Genomic DNA, 12330 nt, shown 5'->3' on the forward strand with positions numbered 1-12330 from the left:
ACGGTTTGTATACGAGCATAGAGAAAACATAGAAAGTGGTACTTAACATGTCCTTTATGAAGTAGCAAAATATAAATGCTAGGACACCTTTAAAGTTCAGAGGGTGACTAGATACAAGTAATTTAAGAACAGGTAATATCATAATCATGAATCAATCAATAATAATTTTGGAACTATGCACATTGCACTAAGAATGACAACTATGCTCTCTTAATTTGTGCATAAAGAAGAAGATGAAGACTCAACATAAAAGTAAAAGAGAGACTCTTTGCAGAGTAACCAAGATAAACAAGTTTATAAATCTTTCAAAAAGTATGGTACTCATTAGTTTTGAGCTCTCATTGCCCCTATCATAAGCATCTTGAATGGTTAAAGTTAATGTGATGCAAATATGAGCTATATGCTTGACAGATCACAAGTTGAAAATCTCATGCCCCTTGAATATGAGTACCTAAACCTCATGCTACTCAACTTAGATCCCAAATAAGTTCTTGTTATTGTAAGTATACATGTATCATCGAAAACCGCCAACGGGGGACCTCTTGCCCGATGATATGGAAGTACTCTTGTAGGAGCAATCCCATGCCAAAATGACAAGACAAACAGACAATGAGCATCTCAACAGTTTTTTATTTACTATGGGTATAGCTTTTTATTGAAAATGCTTCATAGAATGCTCACTATGGTTCGCTGTAAATTTCCACCATGAATGATGCATGGCTTAGATTAGCGGCCCAGACGTTTCTCTAACTCATATACAAACTCCATGGACTTACAAGTTTTCATTTTATTTCGCACCGCTAGGCATCCATAAGCAAAAGAACATGACATCAACTAAATATGAATAAGTGCAATGTCGAAAACGTTCCCCATGAAAGCATGGTTGTGATAACTCCCAACTTACAACTTGCAAACATATAAACTTCATAAGATAATCACAATGATCAAGTTTATTAAGTGCAAGAAAGTAAATGTGCCATCAAGTTCGTGAGAGCTCTACTAACTAATTTTCCCATGCCAAAATTTAATTTGGAAGATAAATAAAAGCATGATGAATTTACTTGGAATAGAAATAATGCTAGTAGGTAGATATGGTGGAAACAATTGGCAAACTTTGGTTATTGGTGGTTGGATGCACGAGTAGAGTTAATACTTAGTACAAGCGAAAGCTAGCAAAAGACTAGGAGCGACCAACTAAGAGAGCAGTAATGACTATAATCATGCATAGCTACAAAATATTATCAATCAAAACATAAAGTGATATTACAAGTAAAAAACTAAATGATCATAGAGGCTTTAGTTGACTGGTTATAGTCATAACATGGTATAAGCATGTGCCAAGTCAATCCAATAAAGCATCAAAGGAGAATAGCACAATATTTTGCTTTTATGATGGAAACAACACATGATTCTTTCAATGACACATTATGCACTATCAGCTATTTGAGACAAGTCATGATACAACAATGAATACTAAGCATATGACAAGAATAACATCCAACATGACATGCCAAAGTCTAGACAAACTTCTTTTTGCATTACTATAGTCATGAAATATTTTACTCGTATCCAACACCAATCAACTTATTTGAAATAGCTCTCAGAGATGAAATACAATATAGACCAAAGAGCTAATCATACACAAATAAAATAATACTAACTAGCTCTGAACAAAATTTAAGTGAAAGAACAAGAGCTAAACGCAGTACTAGCAAACTAGAACACTCGCAGAATAATAAGAACGGAAACTAGAGCGTTCTATGCAATTAAAACAGAGCGGGTCTTTCTCCAAAACAAATGTGCCGGGATCCAACATATGTTACAGAAAAAACTAAACTAAACTAAAAACAAAAATAAAGACGCTCAAGAACAACACATAGGTATGAAGCAATAAAAATATAGCGCATAGAGAGATGACACGTTGCTTTGTTGATGAAGAGGGGATGCCTTGGGCATCCCCAAACTTTGACACTTGTACCTCTTGGATATTTCTTGGGGTGCATGGGCATCCCCAAGCTTGAGCTTTTGTCCATTCTTCATCTCATTACATCATTCTTCTCTCCCTACACTTGAAAATATCCTTCATACAAAACTTCACACAATTCTTCATTAGCAACATTAGTACAATCAAAATAAACAAATCCACTTGGCTCCAGTTCTAACATATATCAAACATATATTAAAGCATTAAATACTGTAGCAACTATTTTAAAAGCTATTTGATCAAAAGAACTAAAAAAGAAAGAGATTTAAGAGGCAAATGCAAATAGTGCAGAAATCTGTCAAAATAGAACAACAGGTAAAGATCGATTTTTTCGAAAATCTATTGTTGCTCATATCGAAAAATGGTCAACTAACGAAAGTTATATAATAATATGAATAAACATTGGCAGCTCAAAATTCCGCTCTGGCTATTTATATGAATTTTTATGGTGATAGCACATAATATGTTTTCAGGACATCAACTTCCCCAAATCTTACTTTCTTCCTATTAGAGGCTATTCTTGGCACAAAAACGAAATAAAAATGATAAGGAGAGGTTATTACAGAGGTAATAACTTCCAAGACTCAACAAAAAAAATTATAGAATAAAACATGGGTTATCTCCCAAGAGTGCTTTTCTTTATCGCCTTTCACCTAGGCGTAGAAAAAGAGCGAGCATCAAATATTATCAAGTGAAGAAACATCAAGATCAATCACTTCCTCTAAAACAAAACTTGTTAAAATAGGCACTTTAGATACCCCTGGAGATGATTCAGTTTGTACTAAAAGTTTTATCAATTTAAACATATTATGGAGTTTTGATTTAGGTGCCTTGGGAACATACATGAATTTTTTCTCTTTTCCCACAAAAGGTTTCTCCTTCTTAAACCCAAGAGAGAAAAAGGTTGAATTTAAAGTTTCCATGCCCCCCTCTAGTTTACCAATCCTAAGGTTTATACTATCATGGGTATTGCTAGCCTCTAAAACAGTGATTCTTTTATTGATACTTTCTATTGATTCATTAATTTGGCTAGCGTTATCAAGGCAATTTGGCAAAATTTTCTCTAGAGAGCTTAGTATTTCTATAACATCCTCCAAAGTGTTCTCAGTTTTAACAACATTAGTAGGTGGAATTCCTAACAAGCTTTCAATTAAATTGCAGGCTTCCAAAGTGGGAGTACCCAGAAAATTACCCCCCGTGAGAGTATCCAAAACATATCTATTCCAGATTGATAAACCAACATAAAAATTCTAACGAGGATCATGGTAGAATATTTTTTAATACATCTATGATAAGCATTACTTATTCTATACCAAGCATCTTTCAAAATTTCTCCCCCTTGTTGCTTAAAAGAACGAACCTCAACTTCAAGAATACTCATTTTAGCAAAATTATAACTAAGCAACATAAATAATCGCTATAATAGAAACTATTTTATATGTTTTTGATATAAAGACGCCTATAAAAGAAACTATTTTTTGTGTTTTTGATATGATAAAAAAACAAAACAAAATAAAATAAACTAAGTAAAACTATAACAAAATAAAGAGATTGGAGATGAGAGACTTCCCTTGCAGAAATCTTCTTTCTCTCCGGCAACGGCGCCAGAAAATCTTGGTTCCGTGCAGTTGTTGGGAACCCCAAGAGGAAGGTGTGATGAGCATATCAGCAAGTCTTCCCTCAGTAAGAAACTAAGGTTTAATCGACCAATAGGAGAAAGACATGACTTCTGAAGATGTTGCTAGCTGACTAGTGGCAGGGCGCACTACCGGCGTCAGCAACAAAGTGAAACCTGCACACAACACAACCAAAATACTTTGCCCCAACTTACAGTGAGGTTTTCAATCCCACCGGTTTGCTGAACACAAAGGATCAGACGTATCGAGTGGAAATAGATGTTTGCAGTAATTAAAGAGAACATGATTGCAGTAAGTAAAAAGAGCAGGATTGCAGTGGTTGAATTTATCAGTGTAAAGGAAAGGACTGGGGTCCACAGTTCACTAGAGGTGTCTCTCCATAAAGATAATAACATGTTGGGTGAACAAATTACAGCTGGGCGATTGACAGAATACCGACCATACATGACAAGATGATTACTATGAGATTCGTTTGGGCATTACAACATAATACATAGACCGTAATCCAACTACGTCTATGACTAAAAGTCCACCTTCCAGTTATCGTCCGAACCCCTTCCAGTATTAAGTTGCAGGCAACATATTATCGCATTAAAAAATATGTGTAAAGTAAATAATAGAATTACCGTCGAATAAAACATTGTTGTTTTCTCCCTAGTAGCTGATGCGCGTGAGACACACGTCCGTTGGGAACCCCAAGAGGAAGGTGTGATGTGCACAACAGTAAGTTTTCCCTCAGAAAGAAACCAAGGTTTATCGAACCAGTAGGAGCCAAGAAGCACGTTGAAGGTTGTTGGTGGCGGAGTGTAGTGCGGCGCAACACCGGGGATTCCGGCGCCAATGTGGAACCTGCACAACACAATCACGAGTACTTTTCCCCAACGTAACGAGTGAGGTTGTCAATCTCACCGACTTGCTTGTAAACAAAGGATTAGATGTATTGTGTGGATGATGATGATTGTTTGCGAAGAACAAGTAAAGAACAATTGCGGTAGATTGTATTTCGGATGTAAAGAATAGGACCGGGGTCCACGGTTCACTAGTGGTGTCTCTCCCATAAGATAAACGAGATGTTGGGTGAACAAATTACGGTTGGGCAATTGACAAATAAAGAAGGCATAACAATGCACATACATATATCATGATGAGTACTATGAGATTTAATCAGGGCATTACGACAAAGTACATAGACCGCTATCCAGCATGCATCTATGCCTAAAAAGTCCACTTTCAGGTTATCATCCGAACCCCTTCCGGTATTAAGTTGTAAATAACAGACAATTGCATTAAGTATGGTGCGTAATGTAATCAACACAAATATCCTTAGAAAAAGCATCGATGTTTTATCCCTAGTGGCAATAGCACATCCACAACCTTAGAACTTTCTGTCACTGTGTTGCCTGCCAAAACCCACCAGCGAGCAGTGACGAGCAACACGAAGAGCCGGGAGGCTCCCAGAACTGCTGGTGGGTCCTGGTCCCTCGGGCGACGGCCCGCAAAGCTCCGGCACACGTCCTGGCGGTTGCGAGGGCGTGCCACCTGATCTATACCTGGTCAGGAAGGTGATGGATTGCTTCAATTAATTTGCTGCATGGCAGACACGTAAACATTAAATCCGAGCCTCGATCGGCTCTCAGGTTACCCTGTGAATCAGCTCAAAGAGCCGATTCATCCATGGTTCGTATTGGATCTACGATAACATGGGGATCCTGCTTGATCAATACCAAGTTAAATCAATCTACGACAGTCTAGGGCTTTCACCGCATAATTGGAACGTCCTACACGTAGTTGAGCCTGGTAGATACGAAAGATAACAGAAAACTAATCCTAGAAGAGGCCTAAAAACCAACACAAATTTGATTCCCGGAAGAACCCCTCTTGGATCAGCAAACTATACCTTACGCACTACTGGATCGTTCAACCCGTTTGCAAGGCCTGACCATGCGGATATCAAACTAATCCTTGAAGAACAAGGAACAACTATAACAGACCAGATCTACTAAATAAAGTCCAAGCAAGATGCTGTCCTTACACCCAAGATAGGTGCAAAGACAGCTAGATATTTAGGGGCCGCATAACTAAGAAAACAGATCAGAGAAGTATCGATGCTAGCCCAAAAACATCTATGATAACGGTATTGCTCGCCATCAACAAGGCTTCAGTACGAGCAACACAAAAACAACGAATAAACTGATACTGCCTAGATCGCAAGATCACTACAAGAAAAGTTGCCATGGCCGACGAAGTTGAAGTCGCGCCGTGGTTGCTGGTGTACCATGGCCGACGATTTTTGGTCCCTCCGTGGTGCATGTCAAAACTTTTTTTTTCTCGTTCTTGAGGCCACCTAGCCCGACGAAAGCGGCCAAAACGTCGCGTATGGTGGCCCGGGACGTGGTGCATCTCGAAATCTCGGGTTCGCCGGCCGAGTCAACGCAAATCCGCACCGCCGAGGGATGTAGGGCCCGGATGGCAGCCTCTACGGCATTGTTTTTTTCTCGATCACGCCATCTCGTTCAACGTTCTCCGATCGAGCCGTTTACGATGCGGGATCATGGGTCCCGCATGTCATCCTCTATGAACCAAAATTCTTTCTATTCTTGGATTTTTTTGACCCCACGATTTCGGCTACTTCCTTTTTCTTTTGATCCCTTGCCGCCTTGGAAACGTTGAGACCGCTGCTGCTAAATGGGACCCGCATGTCATCCTCTATGTGCAATCAACTTTCTTTTCTTGGAGTTTTTTTTGGCACCTCAAATTTGGTCACTTGCCTTTTTCTTTCGATCCCCTGCCGCCTCTCAAATGGTGATACCGCTGCTGCTAACTGGGACCCGCATGTCATCCTCTATGTACTATAAAACTTTCTTTTCTTGAATTATTTTTGGCACCTCATATTTGGTCACTTACCTTTTTCTTTCGATCCCCTGCCGCCTCTCAAACGGTGATACCGCTGTTGCTAAATGGGACCCGCATGTCATCCTCTATGTACTATAAAACTTTCTTTTCTTGAATTATTTTTGGCACCTCATATTTGGTCACTTGCCTTTTTCTTTCGATCCCCTACCGCCTCTCAAACGGTGATACCGCTCGTCGCTAACTTGGGACCCGCATGTCATCCTCTATGTACTATAGAACTTTCTTTTCTTGAATTGTTTTTGGCACCTCATATTTGGTCACTTACCTTTTTCTTTCGATCCCCTGCCGCCTCTCAAACGGTGATACCTCTGCTGCTAAATGGGACCCGCATGTCATCCTCTATGTACTATAAAACTTTCTTTTCTTGAATTATTTTTGGCTCCTCATATTTTTTCACTTGCCTTTTTCTTTCGATCCCCTGCCGCCTCTCAAACGGTGATACCGCTGCTGCTAAATGAGACCCGCATGTCATCCTCTATATACTATAAACTTTCTTTTCTTGGATTATTTTTGGCTCCTGATATTTGGTCACTTGCGTTTTTTTCTTTCGATCTCATGCCACGTTTGAAACGTTGAGGAACCTGCTGGCTCATGGGACCTGCATGTCATCCTCTATGTGCTATAAAAGTTTATTTTCTAGGGATTTTTTTCACTCTGATTTTTGTCTATTTCCTTTTTCTTTTGATGCCCTGCCTCCTTGGAAACGTTGAGTAAGCTGCTTACTCATGGGACCCGCATGTCATCCTCTATGTACTATAAAACTTTCTTTTCTTGGATTTTTTTGGCACCTCATATTTGGTCACTTGCCTTTTTCTTTTGATCCCCTGCCGCCTCTCAAACGGTGATACCGCTGCTGCTAAATGGGACCCGCATGTCATCCTCTATGTACTATAAAACTTTCTTTTCTTGAATTATTTTTGGCTCCTCATATTTTTTCACTTGCCTTTTTCTTTCGATCCCCTGCCGCCTCTCAAACGGTGATACCGCTGCTGCTAAATGGGACCCGCATGTCATCCTCTATGTACTATAAAACTTTCTTTTCTTGAATTATTTTTGGCTCCTGATATTTTTCACTTGCCTTTTTCTTTCGATCTCATGCCACGTTTGAAACGTTGAGGAACCTGCAGGCTCATGGGACCCGCATGTCATCCTCTATGTACTATAAAAGTTCATTTTCTTGGTTTTTTTTCACCTCTGATTTTTGGCAATTTCTTTTTTCTTTTGATCCCCTGCCGCCTCTCAAACGGTGATACCGCTGCTGCTAAATGGGACCCGCATGTCATCCTCTATGTACTATAAAACTTTCTTTTCTTGAATTAGTTTTGGCTCCTCATATTTGGTCACTTGCCTTTTCTTTCGATCCCTGCCGCCTCTCAAACGGTGAGACCGCTGCTGCTAAATGGGACCCGCATTTCATCCTCTATGTACTATAAAACTTTCTTTCCTTGGATTATTTTTGGCTCCTGATATTTGGTCACTTGCGTTTTTTTCTTTCGATCTCATGCCACGTTTGAAACGTTGAGGAACCTGCTAGCTCATGGGACCTGCATGTCATCCTCTATGTGCTATAAAAGTTTATTTTCTAGGGAATTTTTTCACTCTCTGATTTTTGTCTATTTCCTTTTTCTTTTGATGCCCCGCCTCCTTGGAAACGTTGAGTAAGCTGCTTACTCATGGGACCCGCATGTCATCCTCTATGTACTATAAAACTTTCTTTTCTTGGATTTTTTTGGCACCTCATATTTGGTCACTTGCCTTTTTCTTTTGATCCCCTGCCGCCCTCTCAAACGGTGATACCGCTGCTGCTAAATGGGACCCGCATGTCATCCTCTATGTACTATAAAACTTTCTTTTCTTGAATTATTTTTGGCTCCTCATATTTTTTCACTTGCCTTTTTCTTTCGATCCCCTGCCGCCTCTCAAACGGTGATACCGCTGGCTGCTAAATGGGACCCGCATGTCATCCTCTATGTACTATAAAACTTTCTTTTCTTGAATTATTTTTGGCTCCTGATATTTTTTCACTTGCCTTTTTCTTTCGATCTCATGCCACGTTTGAAACGTTGAGGACCCTGCAGGCTCATGGGACCCGCATGTCATCCTCTATGTACTATAAAAGTTCATTTTCTTGGTTTTTTTTCACCCTCCGATTTTTGGCAATTTCTTTTTTCTTTTGATCCCCTGCCGCCTCTCAAACGGTGATACCGCTGCTGCTAAATGGGACCCGCATGTCATCCTCTATGTACTATAAAACTTTCTTTTCTTCAATTATTTTTGGCTCCTCATATTTGGTCACTTGCCTTTTTCTTTCGATCCCCTGCCGCCTCTCAAACGGTGAGACCGCTGCTGCTAAATGGGACCCGCATGTCATCCTCTATGTACTATAAAACTTTCTTTTCTTGGATTTTTTTGGCACCTCATATTTGGTCACTTGCCTTTTTCTTTCGATCCCCTGCCGCTTCTCAAACGGTGATACCGCTGTTGCTAAATGGGACCCGCATGTCATCCTCTATGTACACTCAAGTTTCTTTTCTTGAATTATTTTTGGCTCCTGATATTTGGTCACTTGCCTTTTTCTTTCGATCTCATGCCACGTTTGAAACGTTGAGGAACCTGCTGGCTCATGGGACTCGCATGTCATCCTCTATGTGCTATAAAAGTTTATTTTTTTGGGTTTTTTTTCACCCTATGATTTTTGGCTATTTCCTTTTTCTTTTGATCCCCTACCGCCTTGGAAACGTTGAGTAAGCTGCTGACTCATGGGACCCGCATGTCATCCTCTATGTACAATCAACTTTCTTTTTCTTTTGATCTCAAGCCGCATTTGAAACGTTGAGACTGCTGCTGCTAATTGGGACCCGCATGTCATCCTCTATGTACAATAAAGTTTCTTTTCTTGGATTATCTTTGGCTCCTGATATTTTGCCACTTGCCTTTTTCTTTCGATCTCATGCCGCCTTTGAAACGTTGAGTAAGATGCTGGCTCATGGGTCCCGCATGTCATCCTCTACGAACAATAAAAGTTTCCTTTCTTGGAGTTATTTTTGACCCCTAATTTCTGGCTATTTGCCTTTTTCTTTTGATCTCCCCGCCCTTTGAAACGATGACGACGCAGCTGGCAGGTCGGTCCCACATGTCATCCTCTGTGAACAATAAAAGTTTCCTTTGATGGATTTATTTTGAACCCCTATTTAATTTCGGGATATTTCCTTTTTTTCCTTTGATCCCCTACCGCCTTGGAATCGTTGAGGATGCTGCTGCCTCATGGGTCCCGCATGTCATCCTCTCAAACGGTAAATGTTTCTTTTCTTGGATTTTGTTTACCAAATGATTTTTGGCTAATTTTTTCTTTCGATCTCCTGCCGCCTTTAAAACGTTGAGGACGCTGCTGGCTCACGGGTCCCACATGTCAGCCTCTATGAACAATAAACGCTGAGGATGTTGTTGCCTCATGGGTCCCGCATGTCATCCTCTTAGAACGAAAATGTTTCTTTTCTTGGATTTTGTACCAACATATTTTTGGTTTATTTTTTCTTTCCATCCCCTGCCGCCTTTAAAACGTTGACGACGACTGCCGGCTCATGGGTCCCCGATGTCAGCCTCCCCGTTCAACAAACATATGATATCTGGATTATTTTGCAGACAATAAACAGTGTATTGCGCTCTGAGCTATATCAAACGGATAATTAAATCTTTATTTTTACATAAAAAAACTTGTATGTTGAATCTCCTTGTTTTTTGTCTTTGCGAAGCATAGGACTTTCCTGTTTTTTTAGAAAATTCGGAACTTTCCTGTTTTGGAGTGGGCTGAAATTGTACGAGTCAAAAGGCCAAGCGAGGATAGTTCGAAGGCCCGGATGTCCGGATGCAGCCCAATTGAAATCTTTCTTCTTGGATTTTTTTTCACCCCCGATTTACGGCTACTTCATTTTTCTTTTGGTCTCGTGCCGCCTTGGAAACGTTGAGACCGCTGCTTGCAAAATGGGACCCGCATGTCATGCTCTATGTACTATAAAACTTTCTTTTCTTGGATTATTTTTGGCTCTCGATATTTGGTCACTTGCCTTTTTCTTTCGATCCCGTGCAGCCTCTCAAACGGTGAGACCGCGGTTGCTAAATGGGACCCGCATGTCATCCTCTATGTACAATCATGTTTCTTTTCTTGAATTATTTTTGGCTCCTGATATTTGGTCACTTGCCTTTTTCTTTCGATCTCATACCACGTTTGAAACGTTGAGGAACCTGTCTGGCTCATGGGACCCGCATGTCATCCTCTATGTGCTATACAAGTTTATTTTCTTGGATTTTTTTTCACCCTCTGATTTTTGGCTATTTCCTTTTTCTTTTGATCCCCTGCCGCCTTGGAAACATTGAGTAAGCTGCTGACTCATGGGACCCGCATGTCATCCTCTATGTACAATCAAGTTTCTTTTCTTGAATTATTTTTGGATCCTGATATTTGGTCACTTGCCTTTTTGTTTCGATCTCATGCCACGTTTGAAACGTTGTGGAACCTGCTGGCTCATGGGACCCGCATGTCATCCTCTATGTGCTATTAAAGTTTATTTTTCTTATTTTTTTCACCCTCTGATTTTTGGCTATTTCCTTTTTCTTTTGATCCCCTGTCGCCTTGGAAACGTTGGGTAAGCTGCTGACTCATGGGACCCGCATGTCATCCTCTACGAACAATAAAAGTTTTCTTTTTTGGAGTTATTTTTGACCCCTAATTTCTGGCTATTTCCCTTTTTCTTTTGATCTCCTGCCCCCTTTGAAACGATGAGGACGCTGTTGGCGGGTCGGTCCCACATGTCATCCTCTATGAACATTAAAAGATTCTCACATGGCTTCTGATATTTGGTCACTTGCCTTTTTCTTGCGATCTCATGCCACGTTTGAAACGTTGAGGAACCCTGCAGGCTCATGGGACCCGCATGTCATCCTCTATGTACAATAAAACTTTCTTTTCTTGGATTTTTTTTGGCACCTCATATTTGGTCACTTGCCTTTTTCTTTCGATCCCCTGCCGCCTCTCAAACGGTGATACCGCTGCTCCTTAAATGGGACCCGCATGTCATTCTCTATGTACAATCAAGTTTCTTTTCTTGAATTATTTTTGGATCCTGATATTTGGTCACTTGCCTATTTCTTTCGATCTCATGCCACGTTTGAAACGTTGAGGAACCTGCTGGCTCATGGGACCCGCATGTCATCCTCTATGTACTAAAAAAGTTCATTTTCTTGGGTTTTTTCACCCTCTGATTTTTGGCTATTTCCTATTTCTTTTGATCCCCTGCCGCCTTTGAAAGTTGAGGACTCTGCTGCCTCATAGGTCCCACATGTCAGCCTGTATGAACGATAAAGCTTTCCTTTCTTGGAGTTTTTTTACCCCTAATTTCTGGCTACTTTCTTTTTCTTTTGATCTCAAGCCGCATTTGAAACGTTGGGACAGCTGCTGCAAAATGGGTCCCGCATGTCATCCTCTATGTACTATAAAATTTATTTTCTTGGATTTTTTTCACCCTCTGATTTTTGGCTATTTCTTTTTTCTTTTGATCCCCTGCCGCCTTGGAAACGTTGACTAATCTGCTGGCTCATGGGACCCGCATGTCATCCTCTATGTCCATCAACTTTCTTTTCTTGGAGTTTTTTTCCCCCCTAATTTCCGGCTACTTTCTTTTTCTTTTGATCTCAAGCCGCATTTGAAACGTTTGGACCGCTGCTGCAAAATGGGACCCGCATGCAATTCTCCATGTACAATAAAAGTTTCTTTTCTTGGATTATTTTTCACCCTCATTT

Source organism: Lolium rigidum, chromosome 1 (genome assembly GCF_022539505.1).
Source record: "Lolium rigidum isolate FL_2022 chromosome 1, APGP_CSIRO_Lrig_0.1, whole genome shotgun sequence".
Lineage (NCBI taxonomy): Eukaryota > Viridiplantae > Streptophyta > Magnoliopsida > Poales > Poaceae > Lolium > Lolium rigidum.